A 12,844-nucleotide genomic window follows, 5' to 3' on the forward strand; every position below is an offset into this window, starting at 1 on the left:
TTCAAATTCCATAAAGTTCAGATAAAGTTCCGATAGAATTTTCAAATTCCATAAAATTCAAATAAAGTTCCGACAGTACTTTCTTCCCAAGCAACCAAAAGTTCTGCAATCAACGATAAAACCCACTTTCAAGTTCCAACAGAACATTCTGGCTACTTTTAAAACTATAGAAAGCACATGAGGAACTTCAGGCTCCTAAAAGTTCCGATGCAACTTGAAGTTCAAAAAAAAGTTCCAAATCGTAACGGTTCCGGAACTTCTTGGCATCTTGAAAGTTTCTAAAAAGGTCCATCATAGCCCACATGAAGCAATCCGTCTTTATTATCAACTAAATTTAATGTATGTACGTAAATATGAAATGAGTGGCTCAAATAAATCATAATTCTTATATTTATGCAGTGCATCAACATTCTATCCAAACACAAAAAACAAAGAGCAATTTCCTGGATTCGAACCCTTGTATTCGGAATTTTCAAGTTCTTAAAAAGACTTAAAAATGAGGCTGCATAGAATTCTATAGACCACCTTCAACCAAGCTGTTTAAGCCACAAATAGCCTTGTATCGGAACGTTTGGTTACTTGGGAATGCTTCTTCTTCTTCTAATTCGCATTTCAAGCTTATTGCTTAGCGCATATTTGCTTATTATGTGCTCTCAACTTAGTGCTCTAAATGCACTTCCACAGTTATTAATTAAGAGCTTTCGATGCCAATACTAATGCATGAATGTGTATATTGTTTGGCAAGCACAATAATACTCTATGCTCAGGGAAGTCGAGAAAATTTCCAACCCGAAAGATTCCCTCGACCGGACCGCGAATCGAACCTCCGACTTGGTAATACCGTGCCTTTAATGACTGTACTGTTGGAGAGGGATGGTGAAGGGTATCTCCCCCCGCCACGACTGTTGGTAAAGTAGATGATCAATCCGATTCGTGCCTTCCTCAAAATTGACCTTTGCATGTAAAATTTTGGCTTGATCGATTGGGAATGTCGGCAGTTTGAGCAGTTTTAGTAGATCTTTTCTTATTTGAAAACCTGTTTTTTTAAACTGCTATATTTTCAAAAACAAGGAGACATGAGCTGAAATTTCGCTAATTTATGAAAAAATCATAGATCTATCATTTGGTTTCAATTCTATTAAAATACGTTTAGTAAGAACAAAGCTACAAATCGACAGTGAGCATGCATAAGGGCCTATACGCGATGATCGATTCTCTTCGTCGATTTTCTCTTTTGTTAATAATTCGCTAGATTTAACGTTTCTCGATGCGTTTGCTGTTGCTTTTGATAGCCAATACAACCTGTTACTACTCTGCATTGAACAAATTCTAGAAAATTGTTTCGCCTAGTTGTAGCAATGCAAAGAGAAAATCGATGAAGAGAATCGATCATCGCGTATTCGCCCTTATGAATGCTCACTGTCGAAATGTTTAATTTTGTTTGCATAGAAAATGGCTGTTTGTTGACATTAATATTGCTGTCAAATTCTCATGGTAAATTTGTTGTGGTTAATCTAAATAAGGAGTATTGCCAGAAGTTTCCACCATTCAAAACAGAAGTTGAAGAGATATGGTATGTGAACAACAAAAATTGATTGTCGGTGCCAATATAGTTGTCACAGCCTAAATAAAGGATTAAAGCATTAAAATAGGCTAGAATAGCTATTAAAACGCCATAATGGTCTCAAAATCGTTAAAACGGCCTGCAAACTCTCATAGTCTTATTGAAACGCTTCTTGAAATGGTCGTCAAAACACACCAAAAATTACTCGAAATGCAAATCTTAGATTTTTTTTTAATTTCTTCAGAATCTCCTGAAACAGAGTTGTTATGGAAATACGCTAAAAATATCCTGCCAAACCCTCTCGGAAACTTCTTGAAATTCCTCCAAATTTCGTATAAATTTTCTTAATTTTCTGCAAACTATATCATGAATTAAATCCAAACAGGCAAACTTGATTTTCGACAACGGAGCAGTTAATATGTATTTCGCAAGTCCGGTATTATGTTACATAAGTTTGTTTAACGATTAATTCACTATTAATCCTCTTCCGAATCCCCTTTGGATGCTCCTTGAAATTCCTTCCGATTTGCTTTACAGTTCCCTATAATAGTCTCTACCTTAGAAATCACCTGTTCTCCTTACATTTTTTTTTAAATGATTCGCTAAATTTCCTGATCTAACCTAAGTCAATCCCATTAAAAATCTTCCCAGAAAGCTTTTATAACTATCCCTAGGATTCCTCTGTATTCCTCCTCCACTCATTTTGCATTCTAATCTTAATTCTCTAGCCAATGTTGTTATAGTCCAAGAGCTATTTTATAAATCTGAAATCTTTTAAATAGGTCGTATTTCTTGTCAAAAATCGTACAAAGTTATAGAATGTAAAATACTGTACGAATCAGGTAGAGCAATCAGGTAGATGCTTACGTCAGATGGCGATTTGAGTGTAAAACAATTGATAGACCTGTTTCCGCACATCGGAGGTACAGGAGCAAATCGGCGATCATCCCTTTTGCCAGTGTGGCGTGGTGAAACACCCCTCACTATCCCTCATCAACGGATGAGTTAGGTAAAAGGGATGATCTACCTGATTCGTACCTTCCTCAAAATTGTTTTAAGCTCGCTTTTCACTTTCTATATACAATTTTCACACTGCCGTAGTACAACAGAACTATCAACTCTATGCTTTATAAAAATGTCCACTTTAAGTCTGATATTTGACGTTCAGCATCTTCAACTACGAAAACAATCTATTTCCAAGAATGTTGCCCGTTGTTCTGCAAAGAATTTCCAGGATGCAATATTATTTTTGTTACGCTTGTTTTAGAAGCAAGTTTAAGAGGAGCGGAATGATTCTAAAAGAGTTCTTGAGATCTTTCTGAAAAATATATGAAAGGGGCGAATTATCAAAGTTATATCCAAATTTTAAAGATTTCAAATGCAGAATCAAATTTAAGATCTTCGAAAAAAAAATGCTGTCGTGGTAATGCTTTATATAAGATGGTTACTTATAGTTTATTGGTTTATACAATAATTTTAACGTATATCGGTCAACCAGTAACATTTAAAAAATCCTTGGGAAAATCCGTAAATTGCTATTTGCTGGCCATCATGAATAACGTAATTCAAAAGGAAATTATTCAAATCACTTCAATTTCTCTTAATAGAAGATTCCGTTGAGAGTTTTGATATAATTAGAGGAATTCATGAAATGTTATGCTAAGTTCCATGAAAAAAACAGTTTATTTCAATATAAAACCTTATTTGCGTTTCTGAGTCATCATATAAATGTTACTTTTGGTTACTTGTTTATTATTTAAAAGTCACTATTTGGTCACGGTTTCCGTAATTTTAGTCACTAAAGTCACTACTATTATATCGCATCAGCACTACCAGCCCTGTAATAATCATAACAAAAAATAATAAAGATTTCAAATTAATGAATCAATGCATCATTCAATAGGTCTTGTCCTCCTGGACAACTTTGCCAAAGACAGCAACATTCTTTCCAATTACAGCAAGCAATTGTACGTAGCTAATTACAGCAAGCAAATTCTACGTTTTGTTAATCTGAACAACTTTGCTGAAAATAGTAACCTTCTATCTAGTCGAGCTGTCAAGTTAAAGCAACCAATTAGAATTCAAATGGTGCACTGAACTCCTTCTAATAGGTCTCGTTCAGTTAGCAACTTTTCCAAAGACAGCATTATTTTAATCTCATCAAGTAATAAAGTTTAAGCTAGTAGGTAGATGTCAAACTGCACACTTTCGCCGTCTGGTGAAAGAATTCTGAACTAAAATGTTCACCGTTCAATAAATCTTGGCCATCTCAACAACTTTACAAGCTCCTAAATTAAAGCAATTAGTTATTGGAAGTAAAATGGTAATGGCACACTAGCGGAGAATTTTGGGTCAAACTATCCTATAGGGTGCTTAATTTTTGATTTTTTTTTTTCAAATATACATGGACTAGTGCTGGGTCGAACATTAGTACGTTTACCCTAATTTTTTCCATCTTTAAGCACTCAAATGGAAAAAAGGTATATATTAGCAATAAGACAAACAAAAGTCTAATTGGTGTTTGTGATTGATTTTGAAAGTATTGATCGTTATTCTTTAACTGTATTACAGAGACTTTCAGCCCTGAGCTGGTTCGTCTCTTATCGTCAAAAACTAAACGTTGATGAAACAACCATCAAATTGCGCACTCTTTTACTTAACCATAGTTTTAAGAGAAATTACATGATCACTACTGAAACCGATTACCGCAGGAACTTTTCGGGATGCGAATTGTTTCATTTTCCAGCAAAGCACCAAGTTCCAGCTACAACGCAATAGACAAGAACAGGAAAATATCCTTGAAGAGTCAACTTATTTCACTCCCTTACGGGCACTGCTAGGGGCACTGTTCGTTTATTTACCAACAGTATACCGGAAATGCTTGCTACTAATCGTATCTAGAGACTCACCCTGCAACCTGCAACTCGTTTCGTTTTCCTCGGAAAATCTGCGCTCTTCGCTCCAATTCTCCACTGACTGCCTGTACTTGTGAACACTACCTTCCGTCCACCACTAATAACCGATGTTATTTTCAATGCTTTCGACCTCACCGAGAGAGAAAGTTGACGTGCACATCAAGGATGCTGTCCCAACCACCACCACCACCCCCTCTCCCCACTTACCCAGCAGATCAGATGGTGAAACCTCGTTTATGCAACAGTTTCCTTTGTTTTCCAATTTGACCAACAGCAGAGCAGTGACACGCAAAACACGACTGCTGACACAAATTTAAAAATAAAATTTGGATAAACATACCGCACTACTTTTTGCACCTTTCCGTTCTCCGTGCGTTGTGCGCGCAGACACGACGCTATACTCTTCGAAAACTGCTTTGCTGTTGCCGTAATTTTTATAAATTTAGCTATCCTGAACACCTTTTCTCCTTTTCCGACGAAAGTAGATCTCTACTGGGTTGCCCAGAGCAGGAAAAATTTCGATCCAAATATCGTCTTGTGTACCGGAGTGAATTTCACATATGCAGGAACCACGGTATGGTGCCACATGAATCCGCAGTTTGTGTGTGTGTGTGTGTGTTTAGTCGCTGGAGAGAAACGGAGAACGAGAGGCACAACCACTGTGTGCGTTTGTACTGTCATATGCACGAAGTGACCGTGACCTTGTGAACTGAAGTCGCGGCGGCCGCGCTCTTTGGAGGCCGATGTGCTCTCGCAGCATCTCCGCACCAGCAGACGACACCTGCCGCGAGAGGTTCCTCTCCAAAACTGAGTGGTGCTGAGAGGGAGAGGGAGAGAAGTCAAATTTCCTTCTATACTCTCCCCTTCGGCGTGGAAATGCGATCCGGTGCGAAAAGTTCACGTGGGGGGGGAAACATCTGGAAGGATGTCGGTTGTTGTGCTTGTCGTTGGGTTTGCACCTTTTTCGACACACTGAGGAAAGGTTAAAAATGTGTGTCCTGGCGAAGAAAATTGCAGGCGACAAACGACGGGGCGAGGGGTTGTTGTGTTTTTTTGCGTTTTATCTAAACTTGACAAGAAATGATGTCTGTCGAAGCAAATGGTGTGTAATCTTGTTGATTTTTTGGTTGTTTTTGTTTTGATAGAATTATCCGATTCGATTGAATTTTGTTTTCTTTTCGCATTGCAACTCATCTTCCGATGGAATTTTTCGATCGATTCGATAACATGAGGGGTTAAGACCAGAGGTGGCAACAGTACATTTTTTGAAAAACCATCGTCCAGAGCGAAACAAAACAGCCAGCACACGGGCGGCCGTTTATAACTACATTCCAAGCGAACAGCGGAGATAGAGAATAAATAAAATCTCGCAGCCTGATTTTTCCAAACAGTTTATTGTAATGAAATTTTAGCTGCAGGCTTGCGTGTGACAGTAAATTACCAACTCCCTTATTTACGCATAATTTTAACATCAATGCTTATGAGTGGTCAGTCTTCATTCTTATCTTATAATTCCATGCAATAAACATAAAATAAATGCAGTAATTAGCCAGAAATCAGCAAAATTCTACACGACATAAATTTATGTCGCGCGCGCCGCCGGTCTTGTCTGCTTCTTTGTGTGAAAATGTTCTGTCGCTGGCAGAAAACAGTTTAGAAATGTCATGACATTTTTGCCGCTTGCCAGTTTGTTTTTGTGTGTCGTCAAAATGGTTATCGCAAAAAGTATCAAATGTTAAGGAAAAAATGTTAAACTCCAGGACTCGTGCCACCACTGGTTAAGACACTTAAAAGCAATGGAAATAACAACAATTTTGCTCGAATTACTGCAATGGGAATATGATTAAAAAAAATGTCTCATTGCTCTATGCAGTGATTTTTGAATATTTATCGTGTTAAACTTCTCATATGAAAGCTGGAATTTGGGTCCATTTTTCTCGAAAAATAAGGAATGTTTCAGAATTCGCTTCAATGTCTGTCCATAGATAGCTTTCCAATGTGGGCATTCTCTAAACAGGCCTGATAGGCCTTGGAACTGTAAATAATTATTAAATTTCAAAAGTACTGAAGTTGAAAAGACACTTCTGTGTCACTTGATAATGCATACATGTAAACCACACAATTAGCTTCCTTTACACTTTTCAAAAATTTCTAGTCCCATACTAGACCAGGCTCTTGAAATTTGTTCTCAATCGAAGTCTCAGAATCTTAAGATTTTTTGTAAATCCTGGATCTTGGATATCTTTTTTTCCTTGACTGGTTTTCCGTCGATTTTGTTTTCCATGCTGAGCACCAATGCTACCGATGCCAGGAAGGCAGCTCCCACACCTGGACCCTACCTATCGACCCATCAACTCATGAACCGGGGACCAACGGCTTTACTTCCCTTGCGAAGGTAGGCGTGATATGCCTCAGAACATCATTGAACCCAGTCCTGCTGGGGTGAGAGGTAATCACACTTACCACTACACCACCGGCGGCGCTATCTTGGATTTCTGTACAAGGAATCTTTCAAAACAAATATTTTTTTGAATTTACTAACTTGGATATCATCTATGGATTTCTTTTCAAATTTGTCAAGGATTTGCTTAGGATTATTCCAAAATGTCTTCAAAATTACTTTTACTTTCAGGATTTCCTAGAAATTTACTCCATAACCATCTCAGAATTCTGTATAGAACACTTTAGGATTTTTCTCCAGAAAACTCTTGAAATTGACTCTTAATTAATCCTCGCATTCTTAATAATTCTGGCGAGAATTTCTATAATTTATCTCCATAATTTTCTGTAGGATTCGCTTGGAATAGGGGAAAATGCTATTGTTGGGCCCGTGGATCAAAATCTACTGCTCTTCCGTTTTTCTTAGAACAATGCATCAACTGGACAATAGAACTACACAGTTCGAAAAAGTAGTGTAAATTTCTGTCACTATGATGCACATAAATGGAGCGTCACATATCATACAAATCCACATTACAGATCGTGTAAATTTATGAGTCATTTGATGAAATATTCTAAATATTGTATGCAACCATCCATCTTTGTTAGCAATATTTCTTGCAAGTTGCTAGTTTACGTTAAAAAGAAGTTTACATGCTTCAATTTTAGCATTCATGGATATTTACATCACCATTAAAATTCATAATTTTTTGGTGTGTAGATATTGTTGGTTGCTAATGAAAAACTGGCAAATGATGCTATCTAAATTTATGTACGGGCCGAGTCGTCTGACTCTATCTACGATATCTATTGATGACGATTCTGAAGATTTCCTGCAAAAAGATGATGCGCGATGCTAGTAGATGCGATAAATGAAAGAAGATTTTTTGAAGAATGATTCGCTAGAGATTTTTTGAGCATCTAGAATTGAGATTTAGATGTGTTGCTAATATTAGGGACACTTAGAGGCACATTAGGGACATTAACACTATTTCTAGGAAAAAAAATTTTTTCATCAACAGAATTCCGTGAAAGGGTATATGCAGCTTCTGTAGGTCTGGATATTAGAGTCAACTTTTGTAAGTAACTTAACTCTGTAGCCCTTATGCATGACGAACTAGAGTGAACAGAAATTATTACTATACATTCACGGAAAATTAATAATAAGATCTGAGTTGGTTGGAAATGCTAACATGAAGCTTTAGTGTGATGATTTATTAGCTAGAGAATGATCTTTAGAAGAGGGTAGGTGGATAGTTCCGTTAGAGTACGGCAGTATGAAAATTGAATAGAAGTTGAAAATGAGCGAAGGGCCATTAAAGCGACAGTTTACAAGATAGACGCACATTTTTGCCTAGCCCGTACGATGTACGCGGGGACTTGAAGTATGTCTCCAAGTCCACAGGCAAAAATGTGCGTCCCTCTTGTTGCTCATAAACTGACTGCGGCTGTGGAATAGTTCTAGCGACGTTTTCATCACTACCTAAAGCCCCACGTTTGCGAGAGCATTTCCAGTCGATGGTGTGTCTTGTCTGTGGACTTGGAGACATACTTCAAGTCCCCGCGTACATCGTACGGGCTAGGCAAAAATGTGCGTCTATCTTGTAAACTGTCGCTTTAATGGCCCTTCGCTCATTTTCAACTTCTATTCAATTTTCATACTGCTGGAATTCTAAGGAGAATACGAATTGAACTTCCAATTGAATGCAGGGGAGAAGTCCAAGATTATTCTAAGCAGAAATTTATGAAATTTCTGAGGTTAATTTAATTGAAATTCTAAGTAGAATTCAAATAAATTTAAAATGAATATATGGAAGGAGCCTTCAGGGAGTTCCTAGAAGAATCAATAAAAAATCGAAAATAATCTACTTTAACTAATCATGTGTTATTACTTCATGCGTGAATTTAACGATTTACATAGTCGGAGATGCTTAACGTCAAATGTCAGACTTAAAGTGGAGATTTTATTCGATAGATGATGAGATTAAATTATAGTATCAATTCTATCAATTCAATTCCGCAGTGTTAGCAGTGTAAAAATTGTATATACAAAGTAGAAAGCGAGCAAAGGACAATTTTGAGGAAGGTACGAATCGGGTAGTTGTTTACGTCATATGGCGACTTGAGTGTGAAATAATTGATAGAACTTTTTCCGCACATCAGAGGTACATGAGCAAATCGGTGATCATCCCTTTTGCCAATGGTGGCAGGGGGAAACACCCCTCACCATCCCTCATTACCGGATGAGCTTGGTAAAGGAGATGCTCTACCCTTTTCGTACCTTCCTCAAAATTGTCCTTTGTTCGCTTTCTACTTTCTATATACAAATAGTGTGGCGTATAACGGAACAATAAACTCCTTACTTTCATCTCCTCATCTATCGTATGAAAAGTCCAATTTAATTCTGATATTTGATAGGACAAAACATAATCCATCAACATTGCTTAATAGATCAAGGAAACGGATACTCGAGACTCTTTGGCATGTTACCTAAAACAACACATCGTAGCATGCATCTACCTGTTGGAGACTGAATTTATGTACCTGGTTAGGTAAATTTTGACATGGCAGTGGATACCTGCTGATTTTTAGTACCTATTGATTAGTATATAACTCGTAGATAAAAAATGGATTCTTCAGTGGTGTTGAGTACTTGGCACTGATGAACTTTGCAAGTGGTAGATGAAATACGCGTATCTGTCAAAAGATAAGCAATTATAACGGAATTTAAAGGAAATAAACCAACCCACTCAAAGCTCTTCATGATATTTGATGTTAAGCATTTCCAACTACGAAAATAATCTATTTCCAAGAATTTTGTTAATTGCAAATAATTTCAAGAATGCAATATTATGTTTGTAATAGCTTATGTGCCTCTAAGTTTAAGAGAAAGGGAATTATTCGAAAAAAGTTCTTGAGATCATTCTGAAGAAATTCTGTGAAAAGTTCATACCAAATTATCAAAGTTATCTACCCATATATATCAACTATTTAAAGATTTTGAACGCAGAATCAAATTCAAGATCATAAAAAATAGGAATTACTATTTGCACCGTAAACAAAAATAAATTATTCAAATCACTTCAAATGCTCTTCACAGGAGATTCCGTTGTGTAATTCGATTAAATTAGAGCAATTTTTGAAATTTGATTATTGTTCCATGACATAAAAAGTTTATTTCAATGTCAAACCGTATTTGAATTTCTAAGCTACCATATAAATGGTTACTTATTTAGTATTTACAAGTCACTATTTGGTGACTATTTCCGTAATTTTAGTCACTAAAGTCACTACTATTATATCGCATCAGCACTACACATTCACTGTCATTGTGAATAAAAGCCAAATTTATGACAAGAATATCTCGAAGGATAAACGAAGTAGGATGGAAAATTCAAGCGAAGCTAACGACCGAAGGGAAGTGGATTTCAGTAAAATTTAGTTCTTTAGAAGAACAAGCACGTCTGACTGAACGGGTACCAGCAACGACTGATCATCCGGTGGAGAAGAGTGAAGTGAGCGTGGTCCTCAAATTCATTAAAAATTGTCAAAACAGTCTGAAAACAGACCAGCCTTCTCCAGACCTTGCGAATAGATGACGATCGGAATAACTTGCATCAGTACCGACAGCAAACCACTAAAACTGTCAGTTAGCGGACGCTAGTTAATTTCCGATCCATAGCAGCGATTTTATTCGGCGAAAGGGTCATCCAGACCCATCGGGAGAGAATCGCCTGGAAGAACGCTGGATCGCACAGCGCAACTATCTAAAGCAGGGTGTCGACTACCTGGAAAATCAGGGAATTCATTTTTGGACCTGGAAAATCAGGGAATCTCAGGAAATTTCAATCAAATTCAGAGAAATATTTCTTAATCACAGAAGTATGACAAAATCTGCAAATTGATTACTCGGTGTAGTTTTAAGATGGTTGTTCATTCCAAATTTTAAATAGAGTTGCGAATTTGTGGTTGATCAATGCTTGATGTTGCATATTTGCAAGTTGAGCAAGAATTACTCAAATAAAAGGGAATTTTGATGATTTGGCGCCTAATATAAATTCAGCTGGATGTTGACACATTCCTGAGTTGAACTGAGATCCTGAGGATTGATAAAAATCCATTTCCGTAGACACAAGACATTGTTAGTTGTTGCAAACTTTAACATCCAAATTTGTATGTATTTGTTGGTCTCTTAGTAGATGTTACATCTAATTGCGTCTGACTTTGATCCTTTGGGTGCATTGGAGCGCTTTTGAGTATAGAGCTAAGAGAAGAGGATGATTTTTGTTTCTGAACACCTGAAAACCTAGTTCCTGTTCCTTATTGTGTTCTAAACAGCCTGATTAGCTCAGAGAATAAATTAAATGAAAATTTATGGTCTTGCTTGGGTGGATTTTTTGTCATTGATGCTTGAAGTAGCACTTTTATGATTGAAATATGATTCAAAGAAACGTAGACAAGCATTGCCTCTACAGAATAGAGTGGCTTTATTGAGTATTCTAGGTCTTCATTGTAAATCTGATCAGCTCGGAAAATTAGATTCTCAGTGAAAGGTGACAGCGCTGTTTTTACGATTTCCCACCATAGGAATCTGGCCGCAAATTAGCGTTTGGTTAAGCGCATTAATCGGAATAATTTTCTTGCGAAGCTGGGTCTAAAATTGTGCTCAAGGGATTAAAGATAAGTGTTTCATATGTAAGATTCCCCTAGCGTTGAGTTCAGAAACAGTCAGAAAAGAACTTCTAAGCCGGGTTGAAAAAGTTCACGATATTTCACGAAGTTCAACAACGCGAGCCATAGTGAAATTTGGTGAATATTTTCAACACTGCTTCTATGGGTGAGAAAATCGCCATGCCAAGGATCTCTTCTCATATCATGGAGTAAATCGAGCAAACTTGTTGAAAATTTTAGGCGATTAAGCAAGATTTGTTTGTAGATTAACATCAAGATGGTTGCAGTTTCCTTCGCCATTAATCATGGATTGAACTGCTTACCAGGCGCTTACAGCGATTACAATTTGTGAATTTAAAAAAAATGTGGTGCCTTCCCGTTTTTGGCAACATGCAAGTTCTGTCTTTTTTTGCATTCTATAAAATATATCGAACGCTTTATTCTATTTGAGATTGTACTGGACCACTCTTCATGGGTTAGAGGTCCATGTGGTATTTAATGAAAAAATGTCCAGAAAGCACTACCCAACTAACAATTTTGGTCTGCAGACTAGCTGATACAACCGAAAAATTAAGTTTTGCATCTAATTTGTGCCTGTATAGGCTGGTCTGCAGCTAGAACTGTTTGTTGGGTAATACATATCTGAGGGAAGTAATAGCTGATGAGATCGTGTTGACAAAACCATGTAGACACTGCAACTGGAATTTGTTGGAAAATTACTGGAAAATCAGGGAATATCAGGGAATTTTATATTCTTTATTGAGTCGACACCTTGTAAAGATAAACAAACTTTGACGTTTAACATTTTGTAGGCATAAATGCTGCCATAAATTTGAACGGGTTAAGCAATCAGGATCAAGCAAAATGGCTTTAGATAAATACAAGTTTTGTTCATAAAAGCCATTTCAAAACCTTATGAATTTGTTACGGATATCTTGAAAGCAAAATAACTTGGTGGTATTTATGAATCCTTTTTTATCTTGAATGTTGTTTTTCTAGTGGACTTAGCAAGCTGCTAGGGTAAATGGATCGGATAATGGTTTTAATTGTTGCCAAATAGCTTTTATTGTAGCTTAAAGTCGGTTTTGAAATGGTTCCCAATGCGTTTGTCATGCAACCATTTTGCAGTAAATCAATCTTGAAGAACTTCGAAAATGCATCGTTCAGAACCTTCTCCAGGGTGGGCCAACTAAACAGATTCTAGCATCAATGACGTTTTGGCGGATGCATCAATGGCAATGCAGTCTTGACCAGG

At 37.0% G+C, this 12,844-nt stretch overlaps 2 protein-coding genes across 5 annotated transcripts in view; one reads left to right on the plus strand and one right to left on the minus strand.

The window, feature by feature from the left end:
• Nucleotides 1–12,844, plus strand: part of Npl4 (nuclear protein localization 4) — a 97,346-nt gene that overhangs the window by 47,045 nt on the left and 37,457 nt on the right. The gene's annotated exons all lie outside the window — the stretch shown is intronic.
• LOC135704183 (uncharacterized) overlaps nucleotides 1–12,844 on the minus strand; it is a 33,469-nt gene that overhangs the window by 17,774 nt on the left and 2,851 nt on the right. The window contains exon 1 of one of the 3 annotated variants that reach the window (XM_065225617.1): nucleotides 4,474–4,668. The exons of the other annotated variants lie outside the window; for them this stretch is intronic. The gene's annotated coding sequence lies outside the window, so the exon portion shown is untranslated. Of the gene's footprint in view, nucleotides 1–4,473; nucleotides 4,669–12,844 lie in introns of those variants that run through there. 3 annotated transcript variants of the gene reach the window in all.

This window comes from Ochlerotatus camptorhynchus, unplaced genomic scaffold (genome assembly GCF_037179485.1).
Source record: "Ochlerotatus camptorhynchus isolate MF236.1 unplaced genomic scaffold, CSIRO-AGI_Acam_v1.1 ptg000232l, whole genome shotgun sequence".
Classification (NCBI taxonomy): Eukaryota; Metazoa; Arthropoda; class Insecta; order Diptera; family Culicidae; genus Ochlerotatus; species Ochlerotatus camptorhynchus.